The following is a 16697-nucleotide window of genomic DNA, read 5'->3' on the forward strand; positions in this document are numbered from 1 at the left end:
TCTCTCTCTCTCTCTCTCTTTCTCTCTCTCTCTCTCTCTCTCTCCCTCTCTCTATTTCTCTATTTCTCTATTTCTCTATTTCTCGTATGTGTATCAAGGATGGCAAAACTATAAGATGATGAAAACCATCTTGTTTTTCCTGTAAGGATTTTAGCTCCGTCAACCCATGTATTATCCTACTATGGGGCATCCCTTATCTTTCAGAAGTCTTTTTCTTTCTCCTGGCTCCTGTTGTCTTTAGTTGCAGCCTGAGGCTGCAATTTGAACTCTGGCCTCCACATTGTACAAGAACTGAAAATCAAGAACTGGGTGAAAACATTTCCTGCAAACATGTGCTTATGCGGAGGTAGAAGTGACCCACTGGGGCTAGCAGAGGAATGATGCCAGTGTGCAGTGAGGTGATTTATAGTGACACAAGTTGAACCAGGCAATACTTGTTATTACATATACACCAGTGTGGCATTTATTTGGTTTTGACTTTGATAAATCATAGCTCTAGAGAATGTCTTGATAAATCAGAGTGCTGCCTGCATAAGACAGAGTATTCCTATGTAGTAAAAGGAAACCTAACATACAGCAACACTTTAGGAAGTCACTAGAGCATCTCGAAAGCAGTAGCAGACAGGACACAGCACACAAGTTCTTTTCATGCAGCCCAGTGCATTCTCAGCATTTAATTGTGTCCTGAAGTGTCAGCCTGCACATACCTGATGATCAGAAAATACTTATAATTGGTTACTTGCCCTGACTTTACAGTGATGCAACTGCCCTGACTTTAACAGTCCTAATATGTAGCTCATGAAGACCAAATTCTGAACTCATCAACGAGAATGGAAATAACAAAATGACAGTAAAGGGCACATATTTTGTGGTACTATCTAGTCAGTAAAAGGAAGGAAATGGTGTTGTAACCCACCCTCCTTTCCAGTATTTTCTGAGTACTGATCACATAGAAAATGCATCATAATTTTGTACGCTTATGTTTTCAGTTGTGTGTCACAGAGCTTTCCAATTAGCAGTACATCTTTACAGTTAGAAAGCTCAAATATATTCCTTGGTAATTGGATCATAAAATTATACTTAATTGATTATCTGCTGCAAAAGTGATGACAACGGTATTTAGCCTCTTTAAAAAACTACCTTGAGATCAGTGTTTGAAAACACTAATAAAAACGGGAGGTGAAAAAATAAATAAAAAGAGCCAGATTAGTTAATGCTTTGTTATTATGGCAATTTTTTGAAGATAATACCAGTAAATTAAGTGTCTAAAGTAAGAATATGTTCCCAGTAAATTAATGAATTAATGACACCTTTTTTTTCCACTGAGAGTTCAATTCCAGATGAGAGGCAATGTGAGAGGAGTGCAATAGTTAATGTAGTAGAGGTTAAAAAGAAAAAAGGATGTGTGACTTTGATATGGCTGAATGTGGTAGCAGGGTTTGCTGATATATCCAAGTGATGAAAAGTATTGGACAGAAGCTGTTAGTAGTGTCAGGACAAAGATATTTCCTGCTTCATATTATAGAAAACAGAGGCTTTTCTCCAGGATTTCTGACTGGCAATTTAACTCATTCTTTACCAAATTTCCATGGGTCCTTGTCATGGAGAAGGATGTTATGAAGAAAGATGTTATTCACTATTTTCTGAACATGGCAGAATTGCTGCAATGCATCACCTGATTGCACAAGGAAAGGAAGTGGTGTAGGTTTCTGGCAGGAGAAGCAGACAAATATCACAAGAATTGCAGAGGAATTTTTGTTCTATGCAAAAACCAAGCGAGTTTTGATGTTTTGAATGGCAAATAGGATGAAGTTTTCTGTAAGAAAAGCCAAGATGATCATTGACATAGGTTACTGTGACCTTTCAGGGTTTATAATCTATTTTTCCTTTGCATTTGAAAAAAATGCTTTGGGGGATTAGGAAGCTGCTGAATGTAAATAGAATCTGTGAACATGGATAATGTGAGTGGCAACTGCCAGGTCTGCAGCTCCTCTCATTAGGGAACACCTGGAACTCTGGTCCTCGTAAACCCTGATGGAAGATAGTGTTTTAGCATATATTCTGATTCCAAATGCAGGTTTATTTCTGTAGCATACTTTTATTTCCTGAAAACCTTTTCCACTGTGGAGTTTTTCTCATTCCAAATAACACTTTTCCATGGTTTTGGCAGTAAAAAGAGAGATTACATTTTATTGTAAAGAGAACTCAGCAAGAATGTTAAATTGTTTTTATTTTCCACTTTTAATTTCTCTGATTCACAAAGACCTTAATCCCACAAAGACTTGTACTTGTGCTTAACTTTACTCAATGAAGTCAACAAAGCTGACAATATAAAAGTAAGCAAGTGCCTTAATGAAACTGGGACATTGCTCTATAAATTAACTCTTATTGAAAGAAGTCTGCTGGGATGTCCTGTTGTCATTTCCAAGTTTAATAAATAATTTATGCTCATTTACAACATTCCCTTTGGAAGTACGTAAACAGGTTTTTATTATTATTATTTTTTCTTTATAACATTAAGAAATTCAAACTTCGCTATATTTTCTCAGAAAAAAGAATGAATTTGCACTGTTTTCTGCAGGGCAATAATGTCTTTCCAGCAGTTCAGGGAGGTTACTTGCACACAGCAGTTTGAATGTTTACTTGTTTTATGCAGTTTGCTCCATCTGTCTGGTAGGTGCAGAGACTGTTGGATGTTTCTCGGAGAACTGTAAGCTGCACTATTTCTTTTTCCAAACATTTTCCAAGAGCATCTGCATTATTGAAAAGTTTTTTCTCAGATGACTCTTTTTTTCAATTTTGTTTTGTATTTTAAAACAGTTGCAAAAAATCTATTTTTTTTCTCTCCGTTAGTCCCGTTATTTTATGCTAGAAAAAGAGTGGGAAAAAAATTTTGCTTCTTTTAGAAATGTGTGAAAATTTAACTGAAAATAATTTTAGTAAATCTGAGATGACAATATGGTATTTTTAAGGTGAAAGTAAAAGGGAAAACTTAGAGAATTCTAAACATTTTCTTCCCTTCTTCTTTATATAAAGAAGTAAAATATCTACCAGAAATACATGAAATGCTTTAAGTATTTTGTTTTTAAATCAAATGATTAGTGAGCTGATAAAATAATGTGTTTTTAAACTGGAAATGCAAAAGGAAATGGCTTGAGGTTGAAATTCAATGGAGGGCTTCCATTTTGTGAAGCCACAAAGCATTATTTTCATTGACACAACTGTAAGATATGAGTTAAAAAGACTGTGAACTAGTCACCTGAAGTCAATGATACCCGGTTCATCCTGCATTTTTTTTTGCCCATAACAAATGGGAAATGTCATCTCCATGCTGTTTATACGTAGGGCTTCCCTGGTTTTTGCCTTCTCCTACCTGCTTAAAGGCTAAAACTGAGCAACACCTATCAAATACTTACTGCATGTGTATCTTAGCCTTGATTCTTTTTAAAATATTAATTATACAGAAAATCTTTACTGTTGATTTTCATGTATGTATTGATAGAATTATGAATAATTTTCATGCAATATTTCACTTTTGGTTTAAAGACTTCTTGTAATTTGTTTTCTGATTTATTTCTCATACCTATTTTGATACTTTGCCTGTCATCAGGACCATACTGCTTATGAGTATAGTATTTTTTTCCTATAGTTTTGAAGCTTACAGGAAGCTAAGGTGTAAAGAAAAAAAAGAGTTTTTTCCAAGCATAGTTACTATGTTAAAGTAAGAGTCAAGAACAGCGTGAGTCTGTTGATTCTTCCAACATTTTCACAGTTCTACAATTTGACCCTCAGTGTTTATGGAGAATAGTGTTTCATGTAACTTTTCTTGCACCGTATGAAAGTAATAATTAGAATGTACCATTAAATGAGGAATAAAATTTGTATTCACAGGAATGTACAAGTCTTAATAACGTGTTTGACGCATAGAGATTTGCTGTTTAACTTTGGCTTAAAAAAATGTAGTGATGTAAATGGGAAGTGCTTTAATAACTAACAGCAAAAGAGGAATCTCAACACAGCATCACAAGTGTCATGTGATAATGAGGAGGAACCACAGGTCCCAAAGGCAGGTGTTGGCCCACTTCTCCTTTCTTGTTCCTTCTGGCAGTGCTCAGACAGTTCAGCTTTGACTGTTAATTTTCATTAAATAATTGTAGTTTGTAGCACAAGTTGCTGCCTTCCAGCTTTTTGGTGATCAAATGAAAAGAGTTCACTCTTCACTGTGCCCATGACCACGCCAGTGTTGTTGTCGGTATCTTATACAGAAGAGTGGTAGCTCTTGAGGGAGAAAAACATGGTAAAACACAGAGCCTGTGCGACCCTGAACATTCAGGGTCCTGGAATCATCTCCTTCTTAGGATAAGTTGTGAGCCACAGAGGAAAGCTTTGTTGGTAAAATACGTGTGTGTAAGTGGGCCCTGCTAAATCTGATGAGGATGTGATACTTAGACCTTATTGTGTGTTAGGATAACACTTGTACTTAGCTATATTTTTATTACTTGATCACTCTATTTTGATTTGTTCTCTATAAGAATACAAGCAAAAAAAAAAAATCCTCTTACCAACTGCAATATATAGCACAGGATATGTCAAAAATCTGCAGTGATCCTAAGGGAGGTGGAATATTCTAACAGCCTAATAGGCAATAAGTAGAGGGATGTGGGGGAGAATGGTATGGGGTAAGATAGGGTGGGATTTTTGGAAAGATCTGTAGAGAGGTCTGTGGAGGCTTTCTTTCAAAAGCACATTTTTCTTTGGCATTGGTAGGCTCTGTGAGCTTTTCTGGTAGCAATATTAATGGAGCACTTTGCAGCACGCCGCCTGAGTCAAGGGTATTTATTCTTTTATAGTTCATAGAAAAGTCCTTCCCTTCCCTCTTGTGGCAAGATAGGCTGGAACTCTTACACACTTCAGCAGCCTCTCTCTGGTATAGTCACATCTGGAACAGCTTTGCAATTAGAATATCACCTTCCACTAAGATACAAGTTTTGATTTAATCATCATCTCAAATTAATAATTTTAAGAGACTTTTAATCATCATATTCATCAAACTCTAAGATGATTATCTTTTTCTTGATCCTTAAAATTGCCTTTATTTTAATTGTCAGGTTAAGATTTCAGGTTAGAGCTGTACTGTTCTGAGTAAAAGTTGAACTGATACCTATAAAAACAATGAGACACTGCTTCTCCCCATTCTGATCTCAGTGGGATTTGTGTTAGAATTGACTTTTAGGAGTACTTCCTTTCCTTATATGCTGAGATTGTTTTTTTAACCTGATCTTCACTTTTAATTTTTCCTCTGCTATGCATTTGTAAAAGCTTCAGCCTCACTCTCTCAGTATATATAATCTCATTTATTTTTTTAAAAGTGCATGCACATTTCTAAGACCATTTTGCATTCTGCCTGAGCCATAATATGTTGCTCTGAGCATCTGTTAATAGGAAAGAATTAATAGTGAATGTGGAAGCCATATATAGGATTGTAAGAAACGTGACATCTTTAGAGCTAGGGAGGATTCTAAGAGCTACAAGGAACAAGGAATGGAGGGCATTTTCAGACTCTTTTCTTTCTGTAACGTCTTAACAGTCTTTCACAAGGTTTTACTCTAGAGGCTGTTTTTCAACCTGCCTTTTGCCCAAATTGCCTGACCCCCAAGTCAGAGACACTACAAATGGGAAAGAGTGATTTTCCTTGACTGCTGATACAGTAGGCTCACTAAAGAAAGTACAGAAACATGACTAGAAAACTAATACCATGTTCTGATCATCAAGGGACGATTCAGGAGTCTTTCCCTCAATTTAGCCTAGACTAGCATCCACTCTGTTTCCAATTATCGCAATATTTCCCTGTATTACTCATGCTACTTGTCCTTGGCATTGAAAAATAATCTGCACTGATGTGAGAGATGTACTAAAAATACTTAACAAGATTTTGTAATATTGTTGTCTGCCTCCTTAGCCTTCTCCTGTTCTGACTTCCCATCTTCATCTCTTTCTAATATTTGCTTCAGTCTTTGCCTTTTTGTACAGTGTAATAATGCACTGTGATTCTTTCTGTACAGGTGCCAGATGCAGTTGCAGGGAATGACACTGCTTACTGATCTTAAGATTTGATTACTCCAGATCCAGCAAGATATCAGCTAGCAAAATGAGAGGAAACAGTCATTGCAGGCTTAGGACTCAGTATGAACCCTCCGTCCAGCTTAGCAGGGTCATTCAGCAGTTGGTGGAGTGACACCACGTTCATATTACAGTAATCCCTGGGAACATTTCAGTGAGTTATGCCTGGCTGAAGCCTAGACACGTTGGAGTAGCTGTTACTTCTGCTCAGTCTAGAAATCCTACAAATCCATAGCAATGGGTTCAACTTTTAGATTTACCTTAAATATCTATGATCTACTAATGTGTTTTTCTTTGTCCCCGTCCTGCAGACTCTTTCATGGTCATACAAATTTATGCTGCATAGCCCCTTCACTAGACAGAAGCCTCTGTGCAGAATAGAGGACAGCTGATACCTAAGTTCTTCTTTCCAATTGATCAGTCTCTGTTCATTATTGTAGCAATTACTGTTGCAATTCAAATGGCAACAGGTTTGTTGCTGAGAAGATCAGCATATCCTTTGGACTGAATACAGCTAGCAGTAAATGGAAGTTTTACCAAAAAGAACCCTGTGATTTAGGGTCACAGAACCCTGTGACCTTCCTTCTGCACCCAAACTTGGAAGGCCAGAGAAGAGAGAAACTTTGCAGAACAGGTATTTCACATTGAGAAGGGGGAGTCTGTGGTTAACAGCACCAAATACCAGGGCAAAAAGATGTAGTGCAGATGCAGCTAGTACCCTAAAGCTTTGACTGTAAAGGCATTGCAATTTGATGAATATCTTGCTAAATGAAGAGAGAAGTGCATCTAGGCATCTGGGAAGAATTACAGAAAATGATTTTAAATATTTGCTTCCCATTTGCTACCCATTGTTCATGGGTAACATCAGCCATGTCTTCACTATACAAAGATCATAAAGAAAGATGTATACTTAGTATTATTTTCAGTATTTTTTTCTATTTAAATGACTGGTTTTCCGTTATAGACTTCAGGAATATCAGTGAGTGAGTAACAAATAAACAACAGTAGATAGTTAACATACAGACTTGCTAGATCGTTAAAGTTCTGTTTCTTCTAAACATACTTATATTATCTAAGTCAAATAAGGCTAAAATACATGGAACTATATAAATCAGTTAAATTACTCTCTTCATAACAAGCTACTATGTCAAAAGAAGAGTGGATCAAAACTCCATTATGTTCTGTCAATGCACATTTTTGGTTTGTTTTGTTTTTACTATGGCAACTGTTCTGTATTTTGGTCTTTTTTTTTTAACCCCCAAATGACTGGGTGACTCCTGTACAGTTTACTGTATTCAACCTTCTGCTCTTAGGAAATAAAACAGCTTTTGAGAGAGAGAAACTGTTGTGCAGCATGAACTTTTAAACAAGGAATGACCTATTTTCTTGGTTTTGTGCTATCTGCTACTTACCTTTTACTGCTTACAACCATAGAAAGGGACTTAAGGAGTGGAGTATTAGGAAATCTTTCCTGAGGCGGAGTAGGCACCTAGTCATTCTATTTGTTGCTTTTCCTGGTAGGACAGAGGATGAACAATTTCTCCTACCAAATCTTTGTTGCTTTGTTTGCCTAGATGTAACCCTTTGTTAGCATTGAGGGGACAATCAAATTAACCTTTTAGACAATGTTAGTTCTGGTCTGTTATTTGGAGAAAGTAGTAAAGGGTAAAGGGAAAGCCTACATGTTAGAGAGGAAATTGAAGATGTGAAGGGAGCAAAACAGAAGAATAGTGAGCCAGACAGGATAAAAACTCAGTCATACAGGTGAATGAATACATTTATGAGACTGAAGGGATAAAGCACAAATGACAATGGTGACTTGGGAATATGAATACAGATACTGCAGAGAAATAAGTGAAAGCATTTAGGTTGGGAAAAAAGCGTAGATCAAAGGAAGTGTGATCTGCATCAGATTCTTCAGCACACTTTTGTCTTTGCATGCTCCCGAGATGGAATCTCACACTTACTCAACTCTGTTTTACAGCTGCACAGCATTAGCTCTGCAGCATGAAGGAGACAGGACAAAAGCCATTTTTTTTTCTTGCTGCTAGGACCAACTAACTATGCCTCTGGAAGAAACTCTCCCCTGGACATCCTTCTTTCTCCATCAGCTGGGAACGCAGCTAGGCTGGAGGCAGCAACACAGTCCTCAAAATCAGAAGTGATATTACTGTTTTCTTGTAAAAATGTGATCATACTGGATCAGAATGGAGCAGGGTTTTTTTTTGTTACAGTGTTGACCCCATGCTATTTACTGTAGGAACAAGTCGGGAACAGATTCCCCAGGTGATAAAAGCAGAGCCACATTAAGCTTGCAGTGTTGTGGGATATTACAGCAGATGATGATTCAAAGGAGACTGTGTGTCCTATACTGTAATTAGATAAAACACAGATAAAGGGGATAGGTTGGGAAGGGGAGGATCCACATTAAAAGCAACATTACTCAATGGAAAAAGAGTCTGTGTCTTTTTAGTTTAATTTCTATGTGTCCATGTAAGGTTATGTATTTTGTATCAGTCTAGAAGATGAATTTAAGAGAGCAGAGAAGATATCTAATCCTATGGAGAATGTCAGACTGGGTCAGTTACAGGTGAGGAGAAAAGGCTGAAGGAAAGCTTATAAACAGTGGGGGAAAGGAGCAGCTGAGGGATTGTCAAGTACAGTGAAAAAGGTGAGAAGTGGAAGGAGGCAGAAAGGATCTGTGTTGTAGGAAATATTTTTGCTGATAAAATTTGAATCATATCCCTTCAAGTTATAGAAAAGACAGACCACTAAATAATGTCTCAAAAGAACAAATTCATCCGTTTCTACAGGTTTGAGTAAAAGTGGTATAAACTGGAGGTGGAACTAAAGCTAAGACTAAATTAATACAAATTGCAAGTAATTATACTTAAGTAAAACAAATTACACTAATCTAATATTATGTAAATGATCAGTGATAAGTTTTTAGGCTACAAATTTAAATCAAAAGTTAACAGAGATAGTCCTTTACATAGCCTATGTAGCTTTTCAGTGAATCACATGCAGCAAATCTTGATTTGAGTCCAGTTCTTAATGGATTGGTGTATATAGTCACATCTTTGTAAACTTTAATCCTGCTTTCAAACATTCATCATAGTCAGGAAGATGCAAAAGTTTATTTTCCCAGACCCTCAAGGTGCCTTCGGTGTGTATGGTGAGAACTAATTGCCACATTCTTTCAGAAATATGCAGAAATATATCTATTGTATAAGATTTACCTCTTCTTTCTTCTGTGTTCCTGTGTTGTCTGTGCTAATATCTGATAGACTGTGTGTGCTGCAGTGCACTTTCTCCATGTCCTCCTAGGCATTAGAGCTGTGAAGTATGATGGAAGTGACTGGAGAGGTGTAGTCTAGGTACTGCATTATTCTAGGTTGCTCCAGGATCCACTCAGAACTGATAGTTTGTTTTGGGGCTGGATAACAAGGCTGTTCAGATTCAGTTTGACACAGTGATGGAGATTTGTAACTAGATACCTTGGAGGGAGAGACCACAGATTGAATTGAAGCAAAGCCATAAAGAACAGAAGAAAGTGATTTGTAACAAAAAGAATGGGCAGGCTTTTAATCTTCCTCAAGGAAAGTGGTGGTGCTAGTGAGTTGATGTCAAATGCCAGTTCATGAACACATGCAACATGGGAAGCAGACAGGAGGAATTAGAAGCCCACACTCTGTGAGCTGTGACCTCACTGAGGGATCACGGAGTGTGGTGGGACAGTTTGCATGGTTGGACTCATCATGAGGCACAGGTGCTGGTTCTTTGGAAGGAGAGAGCGGGGAAGACGGGCAGGAAATGTTGCACTGCACACAAAGGGCTGGCTGGAAAGCAGAGCTTTGCCTGTGCATCAGTTGTTAGGATGATGAGCCTGTCAGTGCATCAGGATCAGAAGAGAGACTAACAAAGGGGATGTCATGTCAGGTGTCTGCTTCACACTCTGTTTTCAAGAAGAGGAAGGAATTAATGAAAGTTTCTGCACAAAACTAGAATATTATTATCAAGTCTTCATTTTTATGGGAGCATTAACCACCCCAACAGCTTCTGAAAGGGCAACATGGTAGGGTGCAAATAATCCAGGAAATATCTGTTGAGGACAAGTTTTTGATGCAGGGTGAGTTGATCTAGGAAGATAATCTGCTTGGAAGATGATCATCTGGGAAGATGTAACTCCCGAATAAAGAGAACTATTTGAAGATATGCAGGTTAATGACAGCAGCAACAACGAGACAGCAGTTAAACATTCTGATGGGAATAAGTGAGTAGCTCAATAATGACCTTGGACTTCAGATGAGCAGCCTGCACTGTATTTAGGGAACCAGTAGCAGGACCCCATGGTGTACTTCAGAGAAAAGCAAAGGGACCCAAAAGAGCAAGGTCTTCAAAGCACAAGAATGGTCCATTCTAGCATGGATGAACAGGGTGCCATAAGCCCTTTCCTAGCAAGATCTTCTCTCAGGTCCCTGTGCCAAATGCCACCGTCACAGGAGATTAGGTACTATCCACTTGAGTAAAATCAAGATGTGGACCATGTAAGGAAATTGTACATTTCAAAGTCCAGGGATGCGAATAGGACACTTCTTAGGATGCTCATTTTATTATGACACTGCTGTCTGTCATCTGTGAAAGGTCTTGGTGACTGAGGAGGATTCCTCAAGACTGTGAAGAGACAACTGCCCACTGTCAAGAAGGGCAAGAAAGAGGATCTGAGGAACCATAAGCCAGTAAACCTTGCCTCAGTCTAGCAGTTTTAGGGAGCTAATTCTCCTGAAAGGCGTTTTCTGGGGCATGAAGGGCAAGAAGGTGACTGCGAACAACTGGGATTGTACTGAATGACAAATCGTGCCTGACATGCATGTTCTTCAGTGATGAGATAGCTGGCTTCGTGAATACTGGGAGAGTGGAGGATGTAATGTTCTTTGACTTGAGTAAGACATTATCTCCTTGTAACCAGCCTGGGCAGATAAGGACTACAAGCAGACTATGAGCAGACTACAAGGTTGGTGGAAAACTGCCTGGCAGTCGGTGATTTAAACTTTAGCTGGTGTCTGGGTACTAACTCTGGGGCTGATATTAAAATTGCTATTAGATACTGTTTAATGTCTTGTGTAACAACATGAATCCTCAGCAAGCTGTGTGCTTGAGGGAAGCAGGTGACACTTTGGATGGTAGGGCTGTTATTTGAAAGTTTCTTGACAGCTGAAGGAAAGGGATGACGGAAACATAATCAGATACAGAAAATGCAAATGCAGAGCCCTTTATCTGAAACAGAATAACTCCATACAACAGGACAGATCACAAAGCAGCTTTCCAGAAAGGTCCTGGGGATGGCAAGGTGAATGTAAGTTACCAGTATGACCTGGCAGTGATGATGGCCAACTATATAGTGGTCCACCTCAGCACATACATAGTTAGTAGGCTGATGGAAATGATTATTCACTTCTCTTGAGCACTTGTGAGACCACATCTGCAGTATTTTATTTGGTTTTGTGCTCCCTAGAACAAGAAGCACAGGGACAAATTGAAACAAATATAAACTTGAAACAACTGAAACAAGTTTAAAGCCCAAAACATCAATCTAGGCTGTAAGAAAAATTGTGAAATCTCCGTCCTTGGAAATACTTGCAACTTGTTGGAATGGACTCCAAACAACTTTATCTAATTTGAAAGCTGACACTGCTTTGAGCAGAGTGTTGCATGAGATGACCTCCAGAAATCTCTTTCAACCTGAATTATTCAATAACTCTATGTCTATGATTTCCGTCAGATGCTCTTTCTCTAAGTGATCACTGAAGAGGCTGCTCTTACGTAGGAGGGTAGACAATAATGAGGCAAGTTCTTATACGTGAGAGAGTCAGTCTTTGCCTGGTTCCCTCCCTATCAGCAATACCTGAGAGGGATCAAAGAGTGACTAGGAAGAGGAAAGATATCCTCCTACATGTCATTCAGAATAAAGGGAAACATTTCATGTCTGAAGTAGAAGAATGGTCACTTTTATGGTCATCATCTTTTCAGTCTGCTTAGAGTGGCAGATATATTTTATTTGGTTTGTGAGCTTTGTTGATTGATTTTTCTGTAAGTAATTAGCTGTTGTAAATACTTAGCTGCTAGAAGTTCTCTCCTTATTGGTCTTTTATTGAATTATAAAATAAACTAGTATGAAAGTGAAACTGAAGACAGCATTAGAAAAATACTTAGACATTGAATCACTTCACAAACTATTTTTGGTTGCATTCTGAAATATAAAATCAGTTTGAGTGATACAGGTGCCCTGTAGCTTTTTCCTAATTTATTGTTTAAGCGTTGTATTAAGTGTTTAAAGCATAAATAAAGCCAGGGAAGGAAATGATACTACCTAAATGCAATGGCATCATTAATTTTAAAGTCACCCATTTTCAGCCCAGTTGTGATCAGTATTGTATTTTATTTCAGAGGAAAACCATTATATATTATTTAAACACTTAAACTCTGCTTAAAATTCATGTAATTAAGAATTTGTACAGTTTTGTGAGTTAAGGATCAGTCCCATTACATTATTTTAGTACCACTTGGATGAAAGGATTAATACCAAAAACATGTGAACTACACAGTTTCCTTAGTTCCAGTGAAAATACCACTTCGGAAAATATGAATATTATTATTTTTCACTAAGTAAAAAGCCAGCACTCATTTTCTGGTTTACTTTGCTCATAGAATGATAAGATTCCAAGATCATAAGATTAATTAGTGCATTACTCAGGAATGTGTCTGGAATGGGTAGTGCAGGTAGATCTATGCAGGCTTCTTCAAATCATGCTCATAGTCACAAAGGTTGATTTACCCTTATATTTTTTATCACCTGCTCCCAAACACTGACAGCTAAGTAATACATAGAAAATGAGTGCCTCAAATTGGTTTTACTGTCAGTGGATTACATAGAAAGATGGAATAATACAAGTATTAAGTAACCTCTGGTCCAAATATCATCTGGTCAAAACACCTTTCAAAGTGGACCTAGCCTGAAGTGGAGCTTGGCGACATGTACAATACCTTTAATGAGGTGTGGGTAGGTAAACGTTCTGATTAATAACCCCAAGTCAAACTGCATTGCATCAAAATATAGGATTCCAAATATGTCTTTAGAATTAAGAGTCCAACTAAAAAGCTGTGTGAACATGTCTTGCCGAAATCTTCATGAAATGAGCGCCTTTCAGTAAAGTATACAAAAGAAAACATAAAAGAACATTGCCTCGGGTTTAGCTCAGGAATTCACCATTTTGGAAAGCCATTTTGAATGTTTTATTCACGATATCTTGAACATATTCTGAGACTGTTGATGAAATGACTATTGTGCAGAAAGGATTATATGGTGCTCAGGCAACTTTGCTGAATCTAACAAGGAGTGGTTAAGGAACTCCCTCTTGAGTTCATAGAAAAAGAATAGAGTGAGAAGGGAATTCTGATGAGGAAAGTACGAGAAGTGATGTCCCTACAGCAATGTCCTCCAGCTTTTCTCCTACAGAAAGATTGATTTCTACTCTACAAACAAAACTGAAAATATAGTTTTAATTCCAAGGAACCAGACTTATGCTAAAGTAAAGTTGCTGTTGTTTTCATAATGACTCTTCTCTATGCTGTATTTCCTGGTGCCCTGCAGGTTTCTTATTCTCTCAGGTGCTTCTAGCATGTTCCAAGTCTCGCCATAGAAAAAAATAAAGCTTGTTGTACAAGTTTGTTTCTTAATGAAAACCCTTAACAGTCTGGCATAGGCTTCTGCTTTTACAACCCTTTTACACTAATATGTAGTGTGAAAGCATCTACCACTGAAAGATGAAAGAAGAAGTTTTTCCTTTCCTTTTTCCTTTCCCTTTTTCTTTCATTTCCCTGAGTTTTCAGTCTGCCGTTGTCGTCCAGGAGGAATGGCTCCCGGTTGTCAGTAGTGTTCTATAAGGATTTGATCCGGGCAGAGCTCCACCCTGGTTAAAGCACAGGACTGAGACTCCAACAGGGCAGAAGTGGGAGTGGGATGAGTGGGAATTTCTTTCTTCAGCTCTGCCAGTCCACTGCCTAACCTGGAAAAAATCACTTAGTTTCACTCTATCATTGAGCATTAGTTATATGCCAGATCAGTCCCTACTTGATTTGTGTGTGTAGGAACTGAGCAGACAGATACCAAGCTTGATGCAAAGTCTTTGTGGTGTTGTATCACACATTAAGTCTACAGCTGCTGTTCAGTCCCCAGCCGCCTTGGACTGCAAACTGTTTCAGAGACAGTGGTCCTCATGACTTCTGTTTCCTGTAGTTTGTCTTCCTTGGAACTCATTTTTTTTTCCAGTGAGCGTTTTTGTTGTTACTGTTGCTCACTACTGCAGCCTTTAATCTTGAAATGTAAGTTCAAAATGTGACTAAGAAGGTAAATGTGTAAATGCATCAATTGTCCTGGCATCCTCCCCTTCTTTAGACTTGTGCTCTAGGATATAATAGGTGGATAGTTTTTTTTTAACCTCCAGTAGGTCATTACTTACAGAAATAAGTTTGGGTCGTGTTCAAGGTTTTCTGCACTTCAGCAGTTGCCAACGGGCAATAGGATGGGAGAGTATGTACAAATACCTGCGTTAAACCTCGTTGCTAATCGATTCACTGAGATTAAGGTGTACCTGTAGCTTCTTTGCATAACTTCTGCTATCTAAAAAGTGAAAGAGAGGAAAAGGATTGCAGAACTGTGATTAACTGGGTCTTGTGAAGCTCAGTGTAGAGAAGTTTATTTCTCCTTCTGAGCTTTTTCTACCTTCCACACAGGGTAGCCACAGCCTCCTAAGCACTTTGGTGTGAGCTTCTCTTGTTTTCATTTGTCTGAATGAGAATAAATGCTTCCCTCACAAAATTTCATCGAATTTCACTGTGTGTAATAAATCTGCATGTGAGCTTTACAAAGCAAACTTCTTTTTTTTTTTTTTTTTTTTGTACAAATTTGCTATCAGTTTCCATGGAAAATGATAGAAGTCTTTATTAGTCTCAGTGAGCATCTGTTAATCCTGCCACATACATAAAATTAAAACCCACATTAGCAACCTCCAGTTATTTTCTAAGATTTCTTCTGAAACATCTGCTTGAGCTATTTTTCTCTTTCCATCTCAACTGATCCATTAAAGCAGGGAGAGGTGAGCAAGCAGCTTGAGACTTCAGTCTGAAATATATCAGATAGGAAAAGCTCAAAGGGGAAACGTCTGCTAAAGTGAAAATATCTGTGCAGGATTGGAAAGTGAGATTTAAAAAATGAGGAGTAGGAAGAGGAGGAGCCCTTCAAATATTATTTAAAATATGATCTGATTTCTGTTGTTCTTACAGGTTGTTTCAACCTAGATGAGATGTTTACTCAGTGCTGTCTAGGCTTCCTGTATCTGTGTCTCTTTTACTTCAGACTTGAAAGCAAACATCATCTAAATTGCATCATGCGGCATCCAGTAGCTGTAGAGAGATCATGGGTTTACTGCTGTGATACACGAAGGAGAAACCATTAGATAATCTCCTACAAGAAATCAGGTTGCCTACTGTACTAATCCAATCCGTTACACTCCGGAACATCTCCACATCCGGAGATCCCATAGCATCTTTCTAAGTCATCCAGCTGAAACTATAAAGGACTGAGAAGAGATGCGAATCTGTGAATTCCCACAGTCTGTCCATACTAACAAATGTTAACAGAACATATACAGAGGAAAAATAAATGATCCTTACTCAATCCTTGACATACAAAACAAGAGGTTACTCTTCTGTGTTCAGTGCATCATTGACCGAGTACAGATAGTGTACGGATAGTTGTGGTATGAGTTGTTTGGAAGAAATTCTATAACAGATTCCTAGGAAAAGTTGGGCATTGTACAGAAAAGAGAGCAAAAAAAAAAAAAAAAAAAAAGCTATACAACACTCCCACTACCATCATCTATCTAATGTTTTAATTGCAGAGGACTGATCTGTGAAAGATGCCATTTTATTTGTCATGGCTATTAAGATGACAGCACAGTGACAATGTCCTTGATCAGAGGATGAGGAGAACCACAGAAACTGCTGGGAAACAACTTGATAGGAGCTTGATGAGAGAAAATTGTGTCTAGAAAACCAATTCTACTCACTGTTCGAAGGAGGAAACCAGGACTATTTACATCCAGATCACTGTGTGTGCAGTGCCATAAAAAAAAAGAAAATAAAGTTGAATGACTGTCTTCAAGGTAATTCTTAAATCATCTCTATGTTTTAATCAAGATATTACTCAAGTGTCTTAAATCTGGGTCTTTAGCCATCTTTAGCCAAAGAGGAAGGGGAAATATTTGGGGTCATTTGTCATATGTTGTGTTTTACCTGCTTTTTTTCCATCTCTACTTTGAGATTAAAAATCCTAGTGATTTTTTCTGTCTAATTTAGAAATAAGTCTTTCCAGTCGGGGAGCAGAAACCACACCAACTGACTCAAACAAGGTCACATTTCCTAAGCAGCAGTCCCTGTGGTCTGTGGGGACTTTGCTAAATGTCAGTGGAAGCCATTAGATTAGCTCAGATTGGCCCATCACAAAAATAAGTTTATCA

The 16697-nt window shown here is 38.0% G+C and overlaps 1 long non-coding RNA gene across 1 annotated transcript in view; it reads left to right on the plus strand.

Moving 5' to 3' along the window:
- Positions 1-16130, plus strand: part of LOC112943016 — a 36052-nt gene extending 19922 nt beyond the window's left edge. Inside the window, exon 2 of the long non-coding RNA XR_003248511.1 lies at positions 16080-16130. This is a non-coding gene — a long non-coding RNA (uncharacterized LOC112943016). The remainder of the gene's footprint in view (positions 1-16079) is intronic.
- Positions 16131-16697: the final 567 nt, after the last annotated feature.

This window comes from Nothoprocta perdicaria, unplaced genomic scaffold, assembly GCF_003342845.1.
Source record: "Nothoprocta perdicaria isolate Ctin4 unplaced genomic scaffold, notPer1 scaffold_14, whole genome shotgun sequence".
Lineage (NCBI taxonomy): Eukaryota > Metazoa > Chordata > Aves > Tinamiformes > Tinamidae > Nothoprocta > Nothoprocta perdicaria.